At 42.2% G+C, this 21,670-nt stretch overlaps 3 non-coding genes across 3 annotated transcripts; all 3 read right to left on the reverse strand.

Annotated features, from left to right (window-relative positions):
- Positions 1-3,643: 3,643 nt before the first annotated feature.
- On the reverse strand, positions 3,644-3,725 carry TRNAS-AGA (transfer RNA serine (anticodon AGA)). Its single transcript has one exon. It is a non-coding gene; the product is annotated as a tRNA-Ser (tRNA).
- A 1,499-nt stretch (positions 3,726-5,224) lies between these two features.
- Positions 5,225-5,296, reverse strand: TRNAH-GUG (transfer RNA histidin (anticodon GUG)). Its single transcript has one exon. It is a non-coding gene; the product is annotated as a tRNA-His (tRNA).
- Positions 5,297-8,165: 2,869 nt separating this feature from the next.
- TRNAH-GUG (transfer RNA histidin (anticodon GUG)) lies at positions 8,166-8,237 on the reverse strand. The gene has a single exon. It is a non-coding gene; the product is annotated as a tRNA-His (tRNA).
- Between the last annotated feature and the right edge of the window lie 13,433 nt (positions 8,238-21,670).

Raw genomic sequence — 21,670 nt, forward strand, 5'->3', positions numbered from 1 at the left:
TTAAAGTATAAACTTCTGCCATGTGTGAGTGGTAAAGGCTTGTTCATTTTGTTGCTTTTCAAATTCACGTCTGACAACAAGACGAAGGAACATTGGGGCATCAGACGCTTTGGAAAGTAGCCGCCAACCGCAGAGAAAGAGAGAAAGAGGGAAAAGACAGTATGAGGTGTGGAGAAAACAGCAGCAGGTACAAGGAGTTCAAATGAGATTAATGGCGCCTAAATAGAGCACGTAAAGGAACAGTTACAAATCTAAGAAAAGGGAAAGAAAAGACTAGGAAAAAAAAACAGAAAGAGCTTGTAGATGAAATTCTCTTCCAGGAACAGCAGGTTATGAGAAATTACACAGGGAGCAGTTAAGCTTGTAACACGGGGGAGAATAGAAAAGAAAATGCAGTTTTATGAAGTGTGTTTGCCTAATCCAGCTAGCACTTTTATTTTATTTCTCTATTTGCTTCTTTTATTGGTAAAGTAAGTTTCAAGTGCATGCACAGGTATGACCCAGAGAGCCAGGGTATAATGATTTGAAGCGTTTGCACCAGCGCTAATGAAGGACGAGAGTTATAGCAAAGATATGAAAGGGGGGGCGATAATAAATATGTGATATGGCAATAGTGACACCAAAATAAGCCACCTATTTATAAAACTGACATGGAAGAAATACTAAACGTTAACTTCTGAAATTGTAGCCGATGTTAAAAAGATTCTCGTTGTCGGCACGATTCGAACCTGCGCGGGGAGACCCCAATGGATTTCTAGTCCATCGCCTTAACCACTCGGCCACAACAACTGACTGTAAGGCGTGTGCAAATAATCTGTATGCAAGTTTTCAAGGTGTCCCACAGCAAATTCCTGATATTCTGCAATGCACTTTTTAAAAATAATGTTTTTTTCAGCAGGCACATTCTCTCCTAAAAACAAAAATTGCATGCGTATATCTCTAGTTTGGAATACCATAGGCTTGCATGCATAATCTCATGGGTCACTCAAGTTTTCTGGACCCTATTGCACTCTGTTTTCGTGCTGCTTTTAGTATATGGCCCATATTACAGAAGTCTACCATCTTTGAGTATTTGAGGCTCCTTTGTAAGTGCTTTATATTTTTTCCTTGAAGAGCTATATAATAAAGGGGTCCGGGAAAGAATGCATTTATGGAAGATAAAAGAAGACCCACTTGTCTCACCAAATGCTGTAGAGAAACCTGATGTTTTACTCATGTTATCCTTAGTTCGTTTTTTATTAGACCTTGCATTCTTAAGGTGGTCCCAACCCCACCTTATTGCTTTTCACCTCGCATTTTGCTGTATCTTTTTGTTGGCCTTAGGACTCTGATCACTTTATCGCTACTAATCAGTGCTGAAGTGCACGTGCTTCTTCCCTAATCATGTGCATAATTGGAGTATACCTGACTGACAGATTTAATTTACTTGAAAGCCCCTTGTAAAGTGGTATACCATATACCCAGTGACTGATTGTGCCGCCCAAAGAAATAGCATTTCAAACCTGTCTCAAGCCCGCTACTGCAGTGCCTGTGCTGCAGTGTACTGCCACTTCGACTTGGCATTTAAAACTACTTGCCAAGCCTTAAACTCCAATTTTATTACATATCAGTAACCCCTAAGGTAGGCCCTAGGTAGTCCTAGGGGCATCATGCTATGTAAGTAAAAGGTAAGACATGTACTGTGGTAGTTTGTATGTCCTAGTAGTATCAAACAGTCTATTACATTTTTCACTACTGTGAGGTCTGCCCCTCTCATAGGTTAGCATTGGGTATTCCCTTATACTTTTTGGGGGGTAATTCCATATCAGAGAGGAGAAGCTTTATTTATTTATTGATAAATCCTATCTACTGGTGAGGTTGCATTTAATCTTACTATTGTATACATGCCATTTTTAGAGAGTGAGCATTTCTCTGCACTTACTGCTCTATTTGCATCAAAACCTGTCTTCAATTGACGTCTGGATTGGGCTGCGAGACAGCTACATATGTGCATTCCCTGTAGACAGCCACAACATAGGTCACTCAACTGCAACTGCATTCATCTGCATTCTGATTGGCCTGGGGGAGAGCTCCGCTCCCCTTACCGCAAATATGTTCAAGAACGATAATTTATGTCAGTAAGTACAGTATACCTACATCTTATGTGTGTTTAAATAATCTGTCGTTAGATCGTTTAAATATTGAAAAGGATCTGTTTTTAATAGACATTTTACAAAAACAACTGGTACATTTGGGAATTCTGTAAAGGAAAAACCCAACTGCCGTGACATTGCTAACCACAATGCCGTGACTCGGATTCGAACCGTGGTTGCTGCGGCCACAACGCAGCGTACTACCCGCTATACGATCACGGCGAGCTACTTGGGCTCAAAAACGTTCAGTGACATGAAGAAATTATAATTCGGAACACTCAGGGCTACTCCTGTGATAGGTTGAATGTGTTCATTGCTTCCTCATTCCTTATACAAAGGCTTTATCTCCTCAGTGGTTGATAGGCTGAAACCGTTTCCTGGCCGCCTGCTTGTGAACTGGCAGGAGTCAAAGATCACACATACACTGGTGGGCCTGTGATGGGACACCAATGCAGAGAAACACACCTGGCACAGATATTCTATTCTGTTTATTAGACCTGCATCTCCCCTGTACCTCCTCAAGCCATCTGTATGTGAAGCAAGAAAGAGTTAAGGAACGGTCCATCTACACTTTTATTGGGAGGATGCTGCCGTGAGCTCCTCCCAGCTAATCACACAAACAGCAGTAATGCAAGATAACTACACAGTTAGGGGGGACTGCATGGTTAGGTTTTTGAGGAATTATTGAAACTAACCTCAGTGACCCATAATCAGAGCTGTGGCTAATGACTGCATGCCTAATTATGATGAAGCAAGCACCATGGCTCGTAGGGGCCCCACAACACACTTTTCTTAGCTCATTGAATTAAAGTATAAACTTCTGCCATGTGTGAGTGGCAAAGGTTTGTTAATTTTGTTGCTTTTCAAATTCACGTCTGACAACAAGACGAAGGAACATTGGGGCATCAGACGCTTTGGAAAGTAGCCACCAACCGCAGAGAAAGAGAGAAAGAGGGAAAAGACAGTATGAGGTGTGGAGAAAACAGCAGCAGGTACAAGGAGCTCAAATGAGATTAATGGCGCCTAAATAGAGCACGTAAAGGAACAGTTACAAATCTAAGAAAAGGGAAAGAAAAGACTAGGAAAAAACACAGAAAGACCTTGTAGATGAAATTCTCTTCCAGGAACAGCAGGTTAAGAGAAATTACACAGGGAGCAGTTAAGCCTGTAACACGGGGGAGAATAGAAAAGAAAATGCAGTTTTATGAAGTGTGTTTGCCTAATCCAGCTAGCACTTTTATTTTATTTCTCTATTTGCTTCTTTTATTGGTAAAGTAAGTTTCAAGTGCATGCACAGGTATGACCGAGAGAGCCAGGGTATAATAATTTGAAGCGTTTGCACCAGCGCTAATGAAGGACGAGAGTTATAGCAACGATATGAAAGGGGGAGCGATAATAAATATGTGATATGGCAATAGTGACACCAAAATAAGCCACCTATTTATAAAACTGACATGGAAGAAATACTAAAGGTTATCTTCTGAAATTGTAGCCGATGTTAAAAAGATTCTCGTTGTCGGCAGGATTCGAACCTGCGCGGGGAGACCCCAATGGATTTCTAGTCCATCGCCTTAACCACTCGGCCACAACAACTGACTGTAAGGCGTGTGCACATAATCTGTATGCAAGTTTTCAAGGTGTCCCACAGCAAATTCCTGATATTCTGCAATGCACTTTTTAAAAATAATGATTTTTTCAGCAGGCACATTCTCTCCTAAAAACAAAAATTGCATGCGTATATCTCTAGTTTGGAATACCATAGGCTTGCATGCATACTCCCATGGGTCACTCAAGTTTTTTGGACCCTATTGCACTCTGTTTTCGTGCTGCTTTTAGTATATGGCCCATATTACAGAAGTCTACCATCTTTGAGTATTTGAGGCTCCTTTGTAAGTGCTTTATATTTTTTCCTTGAAGAGCTATATAATAAAGGGGTCCGGGAAGGATTGCATTTATGGAAGATAAAAGAAGACCCACTTGTCTCACCAAATGCTGTAGAGAAACCTGATGTTTTACTCATGTTATCCTTAGTTCGTTTTTGTTAGACCTTGCATTCTTAAGGTGGTCCCAACCCCACCTTATTGCTTTTCACCTCCGCATTTTGCTGTATCTTTTTGTTGGCCTTAGGACTCTGATCACTTTATCGCTACTAATCAGTGCTGAAGTGCACGTGCTTCTTCCCTAATCATGTGTATAATTGGAGTATACCTGACTGACAGATTTAATTTACTTGAAAGCCCCTTGTAAAGTGGTATACCATATACCCAGTGACTGATTGTGCCGCCCAAAGAAATAGCATTTCAAACCTGTCTCAATCCTGCTACTGCAGTGCCTGTGCTGCAGTGTACTGCCACTTCGACTTGGCATTTAAAACTACTTGCCAAGCCTTAAACTCCAATTTTATTACATATCAGTAACCCCTAAGGTAGGCCCTAAGTAGTCCTAGGGGCATCATGCTATGTAAGTAAAAGGTAAGACATGTACTGTGGTAGTTTGTATGTCCTAGTAGTATCAAACACTCTATTACATTTTTCACTACTGTGAGGTCTGCCCCTCTCATTGGTTAGCATTGGGTATTCCCTTATACTTTTTGGGGCGTAATTCCATATCAGAGAGGAGAAGCTTTATTTATTTATTGATAAATCCTATCTACTGGTGAGGTTGGATTTAATCTTACTATTGTATAAATGCCATTTTTAGGTAGTGAGCATTTCTCTGCACTTACTGCTCTATTTGCATGAAAACCTGTCTTCAATTGACGTCTGGATTGGGCTGCGAGACAGCTACATATGTGCATTCCCTGTAGACAGCCACAACACAGGTCACTCAACTGCAACTGCATTCATCTGCATTCTGATTGGCCTGGGGGAGAGCTCCGCTCCCCTTACCGCAAATATGTTCAAGAACGATAATTTATGTCAGTAAGTACAGTATACCTACATCTTATAATCATGTGTGTTTAAATAATTTGTCGTTAGATCGTTTAAATATTGAAAAGGATCTGTTTTTAATAGACATTTTACAAAAACAACTGGTACATTTGGGAATTCTGTAAAGGAAAAACCCAACTGCCGTGACATTGCCAACCACAATGCCGTGACTCGGATTCGAACCGAGGTTGCTGCGGCCACAACGCAGAGTACTAACCACTATACGATCACGGCTAGCTACTTGGGCTCAATAACGTACGGTGTAATGAAGAAATTATAATTCGGAATACTCAGGGCTACTCCTGTGATAGGCTGAATGTGTTCATTGCTTCCTCATTCCTTATACAAAGGCTTTATCCCCTCAGTGGTTGATAGGCTTAAACCGTTTCCTGGCCGCCTGCTTGTGAACTGGCAGGAGTCAAAGATCACACATACACTGGTGGGCCTGTGATGGGACACCAATGCAGAGAAACACACCTGGCGCAGATATTCTATTCTGTTTATAAGACCTGCATCTCCCCTGTACCTCCTCAAGCCATCTGTATGTGAAGCAAGAAAGAGTTAAGGAACGGTCCATCTACACTTTTATTGGGAGGATGCTGCCGTGAGCTCCTCCCAGCTAATCACACAAACAGCAGTAAAGCAAGATAACTACACAGTTAGGGGGGACTGCATGATTAGGTTTTTGAGGAATTATTGAAACTGACCTCACTGACCCATAATCAGAGCTGTGGCTAATGACTGCATGCCTAATTATGATGAAGCAAGCACAATGGCTCGTAGGGGCCCCACAACACACTTTTCTTAGCTCATTGAATTAAAGTATAAACTTCTGCCATGTGTGAGTGGTAAAGGCTTGTTCATTTTGTTGCTTTTCAAATTCACGTCTGACAACAAGACGAAGGAACATTGGGGCATCAGACGCTTTGGAAAGTAGCCGCCAACCGCAGAGAAAGAGAGAAAGAGGGAAAAGACAGTATGAGGTGTGGAGAAAACAGCAGCAGGTACAAGGAGTTCAAATGAGATTAATGGCGCCTAAATAGAGCACGTAAAGGAACAGTTACAAATCTAAGAAAAGGGAAAGAAAAGACTAGGAAAAAAAACAAAAAGAGCTTGTAGATGAAATTCTCTTCCAGGAACAGCAGGTTAAGAGAAATTACACAGGGAGCAGTTAAGCTTGTAACACGGGGGAGAATAGAAAAGAAAATGCAGTTTTATGAAGTGTGTTTGCCTAATCCAGCTAGCACTTTTATTTTATTTCTCTATTTGCTTCTTTTATTGGTAAAGTAAGTTTCAAGTGCATGCACAGGTATGACCCAGAGAGCCAGGGTATAATGATTTGAAGCGTTTGCACCAGCGCTAATGAAGGACGAGAGTTATAGCAAAGATATGAAAGGGGGAGCGATAATAAATATGTGATATGGCAATAGTGACACCAAAATAAGCCACCTATTTATAAAACTGACATGGAAGAAATACTAAACGTTAACTTCTGAAATTGTAGCCGATGTTAAAAAGATTCTCGTTGTCGGCACGATTCGAACCTGCGCGGGGAGACCCCAATGGATTTCTAGTCCATCGCCTTAACCACTCGGCCACAACAACTGACTGTAAGGCGTGTGCAAATAATCTGTATGCAAGTTTTCAAGGTGTCCCACAGCAAATTCCTGATATTCTGCAATGCACTTTTTAAAAATAATGTTTTTTTCAGCAGGCACATTCTCTCCTAAAAACAAAAATTGCATGCGTATATCTCTAGTTTGGAATACCATAGGCTTGCATGCATAATCTCATGGGTCACTCAAGTTTTCTGGACCCTATTGCACTCTGTTTTCGTGCTGCTTTTAGTATATGGCCCATATTACAGAGTCTACCATCTTTGAGTATTTGAGGCTCCTTTGTAAGTGCTTTATATTTTTTCCTTGAAGAGCTATATAATAAAGGGGTCCGGGAAAGAATGCATTTATGGAAGATAAAAGAAGACCCACTTGTCTCACCAAATGCTGTAGAGAAACCTGATGTTTTACTCATGTTATCCGTAGTTCGTTTTTTATTAGACCTTGCATTCTTAAGGTGGTCCCAACCCCACCTTATTGCTTTTCACCTCGCATTTTGCTGTATCTTTTTGTTGGCCTTAGGACTCTGATCACTTTATCGCTACTAATCAGTGCTGAAGTGCACGTGCTTCTTCCCTAATCATGTGCATAATTGGAGTATACCTGACTGACAGATTGAATTTACTTGAAAGCCCCTTGTAAAGTGGTATACCATATACCCAGTGACTGATTGTGCCGCCCAAAGAAATAGCATTTCAAACCTGTCTCAAGCCCGCTACTGCAGTGCCTGTGCTGCAGTGTACTGCCACTTCGACTTGGCATTTAAAACTACTTGCCAAGCCTTAAACTCCAATTTTATTACATATCAGTAACCCCTAAGGTAGGCCCTAGGTAGTCCTAGGGGCATCATGCTATGTAAGTAAAAGGTAAGACATGTACTGTGGTAGTTTGTATGTCCTAGTAGTATCAAACAGTCTATTACATTTTTCACTACTGTGAGGTCTGCCCCTCTCATAGGTTAGCATTGGGTATTCCCTTATACTTTTTGGGGGGTAATTCCATATCAGAGAGGAGAAGCTTTATTTATTTATTGATAAATCCTATCTACTGGTGAGGTTGCATTTAATCTTACTATTGTATAAATGCCATTTTTAGAGAGTGAGCATTTCTCTGCACTTACTGCTCTATTTGCATGAAAACCTGTCTTCAATTGACGTCTGGATTGGGCTGCGAGACAGCTACATATGTGCATTCCCTGTAGACAGCCACAACACAGGTCACTCAACTGCAACTGCATTCATCTGCAATCTGATTGGCCTGGGGGAGAGCTCCGCTCCCCTTACTGCAAATATGTTCAAGAACGATAATTTATGTCAGTAAGTACAGTATACCTACATCTTATAATCATGTGTGTTTAAATATTTTGTCGTTAGATCGTTTAAATATTGAAAAGGATCTGTTTTTAATAGATATTTTACAAAAACAACTGGTACATTTGGGAATTCTGTAAAGGAAAAACCCAACTGAAGTAACATTGCCAACCACAATGCCGTGACTCGGATTCGAACCGAGGTTGCTGCGGCCACAACGCAGAGTACTAACCACTATACGATCACGGCAATCTACTTGGGCTCAATAACGTACAGTGACATGAAGAAATTATAATTCGGAACACTCAGGGCTACTCCTGTGATAGGCTGAATGTGTTCATTGCTTCCTCATTCCTTATACAAAGGCTTTATCTACTCAGTGGTTGATAGGCTGAAACCGTTTCCTGGCCGCCTGCTTGTGAACTGGCAGGAGTCAAAGATCACACATACACTGGTGGGCCTGTGATGGGACACCAATGCAGACAAACACACCTGGCGCAGATATTCTATTCTGTTTATTAGACCTGCATCTCCCCTGTACCTCCTCAAGCCATCTGTATGTGAAGCAAGAAAGAGTTAAGGAACGGTCCATCTACACTTTTATTGGGAGGATGCTGCCGTGAGCTCCTCCCAGCTAATCACACAAACAGCAGTAAAGCAAGATAACTACACAGTTAGGGGGGACTGCATGGTTAGGTTTTTGAGGAATTATTGAAACTGACCTCAGTGACCCATAATCAGAGCTGTGGCTAATGACTGCATGCCTAATTATGATGAAGCAAGCACCATGGCTCGTAGGGGCCCCACAACACACTTTTCTTAGCTCATTGAATTAAAGTATAAACTTCTGCCATGTGTGAGTGGTAAAGGCTTGTTAATTTTGTTGCTTTTCAAATTCACGTCTGACAACAAGACGAAGGAACATTGGGGCATCAGACGCTTTGGAAAGTAGCCACCAACGGCAGAGAAAGAGAGAAAGAGGGAAAAGACAGTATGAGGTGTGGAGAAAACAGCAGCAGGTACAAGGAGCTCAAATGAGATTAATGGCGCCTAAATAGAGCACGTAAAGGAACAGTTACAAATCTAAGAAAAGGGAAAGAAAAGACTAGGAAAAAACACAGAAAGAGCTTGTAGATGAAATTCTCTTCCAGGAACAGCAGGTTAAGAGAAATTACACAGGGAGCAGTTAAGCTTGTAACACGGGGGAGAATAGAAAAGAAAATGCAGTTTTATGAAGTGTGTTTGCCTAATCCAGCTAGCACTTTTATTTTATTTCTCTATTTGCTTCTTTTATTGGTAAAGCAAGTTTCAAGTGCATGCACAGGTATGACCGAGAGAGCCAGGGTATATTAATTTGAAGCGTTTGCACCAGCGCTAATGAAGGACGAGAGTTATAGCAAAGATATGAAAGGGGGATCGATAATAAATATGTGATATGGCAATAGTGACACCAAAATAAGCCACCTATTTATAAAACTGACATGGAAGAAATACTAAAGGTTAACTTCTGAAATTGTAGCCGATGTTAAAAAGATTCTCGTTGTCGGCAGGATTCGAACCTGCACGGGGAGACCCCAATGGATTTCTAGTCCATCGCCTTAACCAATCGGCCACAACAACTGACTGTGAGGCGTGTGCACATAATCTGTATGCAAGTTTTCAAGGTGTCCCACAGCAAATTCTTGATATTCTGCAATGCACTTTTTAAAAATAATGTTTTTTTCAGCAGGCACATTCTCTCCTAAAAACAAAAATTGCATGTGTATATCTCAAGTTTGGAATACCATAGGCTTGCATGCATACTCTCAAGGGTCACTCAAGTTTTTAGGACCCTATTGCACTCTGTTTTCGTGCTGCTTTTAGTATATGGCCCATATTACAGAAGTCTACCATCTTTTAGTATTTGAGGCTCCTTTGTAAGTGCTTTATATTTTTTCCTTGAAGAGCTATATAATAAAGGGGTCCGGGAAAGATTGCATTTATGGAAGATAAAAGAAGGCCCACTTGTCTCACCAAATGCTGTAGAGAAACCTGATGTTTTACTCATGTTATCCTTAGTTCGTTTTTGTTAGACCTTGCATTCTTAAGGTGGTCCCAACCCCACCTTATTGCTTTTCACCTCCGCATTTTGCTGTATCTTTTTGTTGGCCTTAGGACTCTGATCACTTTATCGCTACTAATCAGTGCTGAAGTGCACGTGCTTCTTCCCTAATCATGTGTATAATTGGAGTATACCTGACTGACAGATTTAATTTACTTGAAAGCCCCTTGTAAAGTGGTATACCATATACCCAGGGACTGATTGTGCCGGCCAAAGAAATAGCATTTCAAACCTGTCTCAAGCCTGCTACTGCAGTGCCTGTGCTGCAGTGTACTGCCACTTCGACTTGGCATTTAAAACTACTTGCCAAGCCTTAAACTCCAATTTTATTGCATATCAGTAACCCCTAAGGTAGGCCCTAGGTAGTCCTAGGGGCATCATGCTATGTAAGTAAAAGGTAAGACATGTACTGTGGTAGTTTGTATGTCCTAGTAGTATCAAACAGTCTATTAAATTTTTCACTACTGTGAGGTCTGCCCCTCTCATAGGTTAGCATTGGGTATTCCCTTATACTTTTTGGGGGGTAATTCCATATCAGAGAGGAGAAGCTTTTTTTATTTATTGATAAATCCTATCTACTTGTGAGGTTGGATTTCATCTTACTATTGTATAAATGCCATTTTTAGAGAGTGAGCATTTCTCTGCACTTACTGCTCTATTTGCATGAAAACCTGTCTTCAATTGACGTCTGGATTGGGCTGCGAGACAGCTACATATGTGCATTCCCTGTAGACAGCCACAGCACAGGTCACTCAACTGCAACTGCATTCATCTGCATTCTGATTGGCCTGGGGGAGAGCTCCGCTCCCCTTACCGCAAATATGTTCAAGAACGATAATTTATGTCAGTAAGTACAGTATACCTACATCTTATAATCCTGTGTGTTTAAATAATTTGTCGTTAGATCGTTTAAATATTGAAAAGGATCTGTTTTTAATAGACATTTTACAAAAACAACTGGTACATTTGGGAATTCTGTAAAGGAAAAACCCAACTGCCGTGACATTGCCAACCACAATGCCATGACTCGGATTCGAACCGAGGTTCCTGCGGCCACAACGCAGAGTACTAACCACTATACGATCACAGCGAGCTACTTGGGCTCAATAACGTACAGTGACATGAAGAAATTATAATTCGGAACACTCAGGGCTACTCCTGTGATAGGCTGAATGTGTTCATTGCTTCCTCATTCCTTATACAAAGGCTTTATCTCCTCAGTGGTTGATAGGCTGAAACCGTTTCCTGGCCGCCTGCTTGTGAACTGGCAGGAGTCAAAGATCACACATACACTGGTGGGCCTGTGATGGGACAGCAATGCAGAAAAGCACACCTGGCGCAGATATTCTATTCTGTTTATTAGACCTGCATCTCCCCTGTACCTCCTCAAGCCATCTGTATGTGAAGCAAGAAAGAGTTAAGGAACGGTCCATCTACACCTTTATTGGGAGGATGCTGCCGTGAGCTCCTCCCAGCTAATCACACAAACAGCAGTAAAGCAAGATAACTACACAGTTAGGGGGGACTGCATGGTTAGGTTTTTGAGGAATTATTGAAACTGACCTCAGTGACCCATAATCAGAGCTGTGGCTAATGACTGCATGCCTAATTATGATGAAGCAAGCACCATGGCTCGTAGGGGCCCCACAACACACTTTTCTTAGCTCATTGAATTAAAGTATAAACTTCTGCCATGTGTGAGTGGTAAAGGCTTGTTAATTTTGTTGCTTTTCAAATTCACGTCTGACAACAAGACGAAGTAACATTGGGGCATCAGACGCTTTGGAAAGTAGCCACCAACCGCAGAGAAAGAGAGAAAGAGGGAAAAGGCAGTATGAGGTGTGGAGAAAACAGCAGCAGGTACAAGGAGCTCAAATGAGATTAATGGCGCCTAAATAGAGCACGTAAAGGAACAGTTACAAATCTAAGGAAAGAGAAAGAAAAGACTAGGAAAAATTACAGAAAGAGCTTGTAGATGAAATTCTCTTCCAGGAACAGCAGGTTAAGAGAAATTACACAGGGAGCAGTTAAGCTTGTAACACGGGGGAGAATAGAAAAGAAAATGCAGTTTTATGAAGTGTGTTTGCCTAATCCAGCTAGCACTTTTATTTTATTTCTCTATTTGCTTCTTTTATTGGTAAAGTAAGTTTCAAGTGCATGCACAGGTATGACCGAGAGAGCCAGGGTATAATAATTTGAAGCGTTTGCACCATCGCTAATGAAGGACGAGAGTTATAGCAAAGATATGAAAGGGGGAGCGATAATAAATATGTGATATGGCAATAGTGACACCAAAATAAGCCACCTATTCATAAAACCGACATGGAAGAAATACTAAAGGTTAACTTCTGAAATTGTAGCCGATGTTAAAAAGATTCTCGTTGTCGGCAGGATTCGAACCTGCGCAGGGGGACCCCAATGGATTTCTAGTCCATCGCCTTAACCACTCGGCCACAAAAGCTGACTGTAAGGCGTGTGCACATAATCTGTATGCAAGTTTTCAAGGTGTCCCACAGCAAATTCCTGATATTCTGCAATGCACTTTTTAAAAATATTTTTTTCAGCAGGCACATTCTCTCCTAAAAACAAAAATTGCATGCGTATATCTCTAGTTTGGAATACCATAGGCTTGCATGCATACTCTCATGGGTCACTCAAGTTTTTGAGACCCTATTGCACTCTGTTTTCGTGCTGCTTTTAGTATATGGCCCATATTACAGAAGTCTACCATCTTTGAGTATTTGAGGCTCCTTTGTAAGTGCTTTATATTTTTTCCTTGAAGAGCTATATAATAAAGGGGTCCGGGAAAGATTGCATTTATGGAAGATAAAAGAAGGCCCACTTGTCTCACCAAATGCTGTAGAGAAACCTGATGTTTTACTCATGTTATCCTTAGTTCGTTTTTGTTAGACCTTGCATTCTTAAGGTGGTCCCAACCCCACCTTATTGCTTTTCACCTCTGCATTTTGCTGTATCTTTTTGTTGGCCTTAGGACTCTGATCACTTTATCGCTACTAATCAGTGCTGAAGTGCAAGTGCTTCTTCCCTATTCATGTGTATAATTGGAGTATACCTGACTGACAGATTTAATTTACTTGAAAGCCCCTTGTAAAGTGGTATACCATATACCCAGGGACTGATTGTGCCGCCCAAAGAAATAGCATTTCAAACCTGTCTCAAGCCTGCTACTGCAGTGCCTGTGCTGCAGTGTACTGCCACTTCGACTTGGCATTTAAAACTACTTGCCAAGCCTTAAACTCCAATTTTATTACATATCAGTAACCCCTAAGGTAGGCCCTAGGTAGTCCTAGGGGCATCATGCTATGTAAGTAAAAGGTAAGACATGTACTGTGGTAGTTTGTATGTCCTAGTAGTATCAAACAGTCTATTACATTTTTCACTACTGTGAGGTCTGCCCCTCTCATAGGTTAGCATTAGGTATTCCCTTATACTTTTTGGGGGGTAATTCCATATCGAGAGGAGAAGCTTTATTTATTTATTGATAAATCCTATCTACTGGTGAGGTTGGATTTAATCTTACTATTGTATAAATGCCATTTTTTGAGAGTGAGCATTTCTCTGTACTTACTGCTCTATTTGCATGAAAACCTGTCTTCAATTGACGTCTGGATTGCGCTGCGAGACAGCTACATATGTGCATTCCCTGTAGACAGCCACAACACAGGTCACTCAACTGCAACTGCATTCATCTGCATTCTGATTGGCCTGGGGGAGAGCTCCGCTCCCCTTACCGCAAATATGTTCAAGAACAATAATTTATGTCAGTAAGTACAGTATACCTACATCTTATAATCATGTGTGTTTAAATAATTTGTCGTTAGATTGTTTAAATATTGAAAAGGATCTGTTTTTAATAGACATTTTACAAAAACAACTGGTACATTTGGGAATTCTGTAAAGGAAAAACCCAACTGCCGTGACATTGCCAACCACAATGCCGTGACTCGGATTCGAACCGAGATTGCTGCGGCCACAACGCAGAGTACTAACCACAATACGATCACGGCGAGCTACTTGGGCTCAATATTGTACAGTGACATGAAGAAATTATAATTCGGAACACTCAGGGCTACTCCTGTGATAGGCTGAATGTGTTCATTGCTTCCTCATTCCTTATACAAAGGCTTTATCTCCTCAGTGGTTGATAGGCTGAAACCGTTTCCTGGCCGCCTGCTTGTGAACTGGCAGGAGTCAAAGATCACACATACACTGGTGGGCCTGTGATGGGACACCAATGCAGAGAAACACACCTGGCGCAGATATTCTATTCTGTTTATTAGACCTGCATCTCCCCTGTACCTCCTCAAGCCATCTGTATGTGAAGCAAGAAAGAGTTAAGGAACGGTCCATCTACACTTTTATTGGGAGGATGCTGCCGTGAGCTCCTCCCAGCTAATCACACAAACAGCAGTAATGCAAGTTAACTACACAGTTAGAGGGGACTGCATGGTTAGGTTTTTGAGGAATTATTGAAACTAACCTCAGTGACCCATAATCAGAGCTGTGGCTAATGACTGCATGCCTAATTATGATGAAGCAAGCACCATGGCTCGTATGGGCCCCACAACACACTTTTCTTAGCTCATTGAATTAAAGTATAAACTTCTGCCATGTGTGAGTGGCAAAGGTTTGTTAATTTTGTTGCTTTTCAAATTCACGTCTGACAACAAGACGAAGGAACATTGGGGCATCAGACGCTTTGGAAAGTAGCCACCAACCGCAGAGAAAGAGAGAAAGAGGGAAAAGACAGTATGAGGTGTGGAGAAAACAGCAGCAGGTACAAGGAGCTCAAATGAGATTAATGGCGCCTAAATAGAGCACGTAAAGGAACAGTTACAAATCTAAGAAAAGGGAAAGAAAAGACTAGGAAAAAACACAGAAAGAGCTTGTAGATGAAATTCTCTTCCAGGAACAGCAGGTTAAGAGAAATTACACAGGGAGCAGTTAAGCCTGTAACACGGGGGAGAATAGAAAAGAAAATGCAGTTTTATGAAGTGTGTTTGCCTAATCCAGCTAGCACTTTTATTTTATTTCTCTATTTGCTTCTTTTATTGGTAAAGTAAGTTTCAATTGCATGCACAGGTGTCAGGATCTATACAGCTTATCTTGCTCGCCAAGGTCTTGCACGGGAACAGAGATGCTAGAACCCAAATCCCTCTGAGCAATGTCGGCGGGTCAAGTCACTGAACCCTTCCTTCATTACCCTCAGGGAAGGGGGTGTGGATAAAATAACAAACAGAGAAGAGACTGGTCCTGCGCTGGTTCCCCTCTGACTCTGCCTTCAGATAGTTGAGTAGATTGGAGGAACCTAAAAACAATAACACAACATTACATTGCTACCATTGGTCTATCATTATCTTCTATAGTAGGTACGCCTTATCTCTGCTCACCCACCTTTGTGCCACTGGACCTTGCCACTCTTCTTATGGAAAGAGTTAGACTTCTGCTCAGCTATCAGTTGTCATTCGCTGTTATATGAGCCCTCTTGTTAACATGGGTTCTGATTTATAAAGGGTCTTTCTTTCTCTGCCTTCTTGTTAACATGGGTTCTGATTTATAAAAGGGTCTTTTTTTCTCTTTTCTCTTAGGTTCTCTGAAATCCTCAAAATGCCCTCGCTGTCAAGGTAAGTCTTTAAACCTTTTCATTTGCTTTCTTGTCTGTTGTAGAGCGTTTGTTTTAATAGTTCATAAGCTTATGGAATTCACAGTTGAGAAATGAATTATCTTTGAAAATATATATATATATATTTATCTAGTACTTAGCTTGCTTCTTCTGTATTAGCGCTGGGGCTTCTCACTCGATTTTTGTTGTCCTCAAGTTATTCTTCTGATGACTGGAACGTGTAGGTGCTTTTCCGCTACTTAGCGGCAATCAGCGGCTTTACTATCTGTCAGCCGCGACAGGCGGCAACTCCTCGGACGCACCGCGGCTCTTCTTTGTGAATGCGGTTTTCTTTTCTGTCAGCCGTGACAGATGAGGTGCTCTTCAGCTGCTTAGCGGCAATCAGCGTCTTAACTATCTGTCAGCCGCGACAGGCGGCAACTCCTCAGTCGCACCGCGGCTGTTCTTTAAGAATGCGGCTTTCTTTTCTGTCAGCCGTGACGGATGATTGTCTCTCAGCTGAGCATTGTCTGCTCACTAAACTTCTCTCCGTTAACTCTCTCAAGTTCATTAAGACTCGCGCTTGGCTTTCTGCGCCGAGTCTGGTAGCAAGGAATTTACTCTGACTAAAATACTAATACATGTACTTAATCTGAAAAAACACTAGGATTTGAATCTCCGTCTCCTTAGGAAAAAAAGGCGAACCTCCTCAAACTCGAGTCTTTAGTGAAGTGCGAGGTCTTCATGACGCTCGCGCTTCACATTAGGATTCTCAGCAGCTGGGGTTTGAAAGACTAGAACGTCTACTTTCTTCCAGCCTGGCAGCAATGGCGGCCATCTTATATCTCCAGGCACGCACTTTGTTCTTCCATGTGTTTGCAGTCCCACTTGATTTACTTAACAGTGCAATTGGATGGGTGATGACAGGGCTCACAGATTGAGTCCTGACAGTACCCCCCAACAAGGTAGATCCTTCCTTACTTGGCTTAGCAGGGAACCATTGATGAAAGGATTTTACTAATCTTGGTGCATGAACGTCCTCCTCCCGCTCCCAAGACCGTTCCTCTGGGCCATAACCTTTCCAGTCTATTAAATAATACAGTCTGCCTTTTGACCACTTGGAATCCAAAATTTCTTTTACTTCAAACTCTGTTCCAGTTTCCAACTGGATTGGCTTTGGCGGTAGTTGGCTCCTCAGACTCATAGATGCCTTCTTCAACAGTGAAACATGGAAGACTGGATGAATTTTCAACTTGGATGGCAGTTCCAAACGATAAGTGACTTGATTAATTTGATCCTCGATAGGGTAAGGACCAATGAATCGAGGTTGAAACTTCCTGTTTCCTTTGAGTCTCAAATTTTTGGTACTTAACCAAACCTGGTCACCTTTAACCAGGAGAGGTCCAGCTTTTCTCTTCCGATCAGCATATTCCTTGTATTTTGTTTTTGCTGATCGAAGATTGTTCATGGCTTCTTGTTGGATTCGAAATAAATGTGACATGACTTCTTTCACTGCTGGGACTGCTATTTCCATTTGGCGAATGGTTGCGTTCGGATGTCTGCCATAATTCACGAAGAAAGGAGAAAACCCAGTTGAGGCATTCTTTGCATTATTATGGGCAAATTCGGCTGTCCACAAATATTCCGACCAATTCCCTTCTTCTTTTAAAAGGAAGAGTCGTAAGTATTGTTCCAATTCTTGGTTTACCCTCTCTGTCTGCCCATCTGTCTCGGGGTGATAGCTAGGGGAGAACCTAACCTCTGTTCCCAACCCATCCATAAAGGCTTTCCAAAAACGGGACACAAATTGGGAACCCCTGTCCGAAATCACTATCTTAGGAATTCCATGGATCTTAACAATCTGGGCGCTAAAGTGAGCTGCTAACTGACTGGCTGTAGGTACCCCCTTTAGAGCTGTGAAATGGGCCATTTTTGAGAAGGCATCCACTACCACTAGGACGGTGTTGATTCCCTGACTTACTGGCAGATCTGTTATAAGGTCTAATGTAACTGTGTGCCATGGATGGGGGGGTGTGGGTAAGGGTTGCAGTAACCCTTTTGGAGCCTGCCGTTCCGACTTCCCCTGCGCGCAAATCTCACAAGACTTTACATACATCTCAATATCTGACGTCATTTTAGGCCACCAATAATGTCTCTTGACCAATTCCTCTGTCTTCGCTTCTCCCTTGTGGCCGGCCAGTTTGTCGTCATGACATTCTTGCATTACTTGTTGACGCAACTCGATTGTTGGTAAGTACAAGGCATTCTTGTAGTAAGGCAATTGTTGAATTATTCTTCTGTTGATGTCTTCTTCTACCCACTTCTGCATGGCCTCTTCGCTCATGACATCTGCAATTGACTCTTGTAGTTGAATGGTGGTTATGGTTCCGATAATTTTATCACTGGGAATAATGGACTGAATGTCTTTGGAGGTTCTCTGGAGCTCAGTACCAATTCTGGATAATGCGTCTGCTTTCCCATTTTGGCTTCCAGGGCAAAAGGTGATTATGAAATCGTAATCTGCAAAGTACAGCGACCACCTCAGCTGTCTTGGAGTGAGTGTTCTGGCCGTTTTCAAAAATTTTAAATTACGATGATCCGTAAACACCGTTACTTGATGTCGGGCCCCCATCAAATAATGTCGCCACTCCTTAAAGGCGTCCTTGATAGCCAACAACTCTTTCTCCGTGATAGTATAATTCACTTCAGCTGGAGATAATTTCCTGGATCTGTAGGCAACTGGATGCAATTGACCCGTAGTTTTATGCCGTTGTGACAGCACTCCTCCCACTGCCTGATCTGACGCATCAGTTTCTACATAAAAGGGTTCTGATGGATCCGCATGCAATAACACTGCCGCTGTGGTGAAGTTTTTCTTCAACAATTGAAAGGCCTCTTCTGCTTCTTCTGACCACTCAAACTTGGTTCCTTTCTTCAGTAATTTGTTAAGAGGAAGGATCTTTTAGGAGAACTTACTTATAAATCTCCGATAAAAGTTTGCGAATCCTATGAAGCCTTGAACTTCCTTCACACTTTTCGGAGATTTCCAGTTTGTCACTGCTTCCACCTTGCGTTGGTCCATCACGATTCCGGAGGGTGACAGTACGAAGCCCAAGAACTCCACCTTGGTTACATCAAAGGCGCATTTTTCTAACTTCACGAATAATTTATTTTCCTGTAATTTCTGTAACACTCCTCTCACTTGTTCGTGATGTCTTGCCACATCGGAAGAATAGATTAAAATATCATCTATGTACACAATTGCACACTGATCGATAAAGTCTTTCAAAACGTCGTTGATGAAGTGCTGGAATGCAGCCGGGGCATTGCACAATCCATAGGGCATCACTTGATATTCAAAAAGCCCAAATCTTGTCTGAAATGCTGTCTTCCACTCGTCTCCTTCTCGCATCCGAACTAGATGATAAGCCCCTCTTAGATCGAGCTTTGTATAGATTTGAGCCCCTTTAACTTGGTCTGGAAGCACTGAGATTAATGGTAGAGGGTACCTGTTCTTCTTGGTTATTTTATTTATGGCTCTGTAGTCGATGCACGTCCGCAATTCTCCCTCCTTCTTAGGCACGAAAAACAGAGGCGACGAGACTGGCGATTCGGACGGTCGGATGAAACCATTGGCAAGATACTTATCCAAGTACTCCTTCAAATGTTGGTGTTCCTTCTCGGTCAAGGCATAAACCCGGCTGCATGGCAAATTTGACCCTGGCTCTAATTCTATCTTGCAGTCATAAACTCGATGTGGTGGTAGACGTTCTGCTTCCACTTCATTGAATACCTCTGCGAATTCCTTATATACTTCCAGAATTTCCTGAATGTCGATCGCACACAGGGAATGCTCAATGGTACACAAGGCCTGCGCAGGGGTGGTCTTCTCAACTTGATCCTTTGCATCGAAACAATTTTCACAACAATAGCTTGAGTCCATCACTATTGTTCTGGAGCTCCAATTAATTGTAGGATTGTGCTCTGTTAGCCAAGGGAGACCAAGAATTAATTGGAATTGCGGGGCATCTATCAAATTAAACTGAACTTTCTCCTGATGTCCTTCTCTGGTCGTCAGTTGGATAGTCTCGGTATGACTCACGATGGGCCCTGAAGAAAGATTTGTCCCATCTACAGCACGAACTGGTTCACTCTTGACCTTCCGAATTGCCTGAATTCCAACTCTCATGGCAAATTTTAAATCACAAAAATTTCCCGTGGCACCTGAGTCAATCATCACGGATACTTCTGTCAAGGTAGTCTGTCTGAATTTCACTTCCATTGTCAAAATTAGATGCGGCTCCGCCGACTGTAGCGTGTTCGCGACTTGGTGTTCATGTGGAGTTATTTCCTGAGTCGCACTCACCTGTTCAACTCCTCCCGCAGGTGGTGCCATTAGTTTTCCTTCGGCTTGAATGGACCCTTTGGTTTCTTCGGACATTCTCGGACAAAATGATTTCCGGATCCACAATACATGCATTGGTGGTTCGTTCTTCTTCTTTCCTTCTCTTCTTTAGTTAAAGGGCCCCTTATAGTCCCAATTTGCATTGGTTCAATTCCTGTATGATTCTCAGAGGTTTTAGCGCCATCTGACCGAGCCCGGTCAAATCTCGGAGGGATTGTTTTAAAATCTTTCTTCTTTTCCCCACGCCGTTCTCCTTGACGAAAATCAATCTCTAACACTAAATCTATCAGTGCTGAGATTTCGGTAGGCCGGTTAGGGATTTGAGCTAAGGTGTCTTTTAATTCGTCTCTCAGCCCACGATAAAAAACTGCGGCCCTCTTGCTTTCTGGCAAATTGGTCTCCACAACCAGCTTATTGAATTGGGCCAGGTATGCAATCAAATCTCGATTTCCCTGTCGAAGGTCTAAAAGTTCGTTATCCACCACCTGAGAAATCCTTCGTCTGTCGAATATTCTTAAAAATTCTTGTTTAAAATCCTCGAAATTTCGTAGCAAAGGGTCATCTCTTGTGACTAGGGGCATGGACCATGAAGCTGCATCTCCGCTAAGATATGAGAGTATGAAGGCCACTCTAGATTGCGCGTCGGGGAAGATTGAAGGGCGGCACATGAAATGCAATGAGCATTGTGATAAAAATATCTGCGCTTTCTGAGGGTCCCCATTAAATCTCTCTGGAGCTGCTAATGGAATGACCGGGGAAAGAGAATGTATAACCTGAGTGGTGGACCTATTAGCTGTCTCTAAGACTGGGTTCATGGCTTCTCTCTCTAAACTACTCGGTTGGCGTAGTCTTAGCGCCAAATCAGCCGTTTCTTTCCTAGCACTGATCACTTCTTGCCTCAAACTTCGATTCTCCTCCCTCACCGCTCCCAATTCTTTCTGTATGGCATCTAATATCGTACCCAAGGATTGGACATCTATTCCTTCTGCCATCTCTGTTCAGGTGCTAAGGCTACTTGGGCACTTCACTCTGTCAGGATCTATACAGCTTATCTTGCTCGCCAAGGTCTTGCACGGGAACAGAGATGCTAGAACCCAAATCCCTCTGAGCAATGTCGGCGGGTCAAGTCACTGAACCCTTCCTTCATTACCCTCAGGGAAGGGGGTGTGGATAAAATAACAAACAGAGAAGAGAATGGTCCTGCGCTGGTTCCCCTCTGACTCTGCCTTCAGATAGTTGAGTAGATTGGAGGAACCTAAAAACAATAACACAACATTACATTGCTACCATTGGTCTATCATTATCTTCTATAGTAGGTACGCCTTATCTCTGCTCACCCACCTTTGTGCCACTGGACCTTGCCACTCTTCTTATGGAAAGAGTTAGACTTCTGCTCAGCTATCAGTTGTCATTCGCTGTTATATGAGCCCTCTTGTTAACATGGGTTCTGATTTATAAAGGGTCTTTCTTTCTCTGCCTTCTTGTTAACATGGGTTCTGATTTATAAAAGGGTCTTTTTTTCTCTTTTCTCTTAGGTTCTCTGAAATCCTCAA

Source organism: Lissotriton vulgaris, chromosome 1_1 (genome assembly GCF_964263255.1).
Source record: "Lissotriton vulgaris chromosome 1_1, aLisVul1.2, whole genome shotgun sequence".
NCBI lineage: Eukaryota > Metazoa > Chordata > Amphibia > Caudata > Salamandridae > Lissotriton > Lissotriton vulgaris.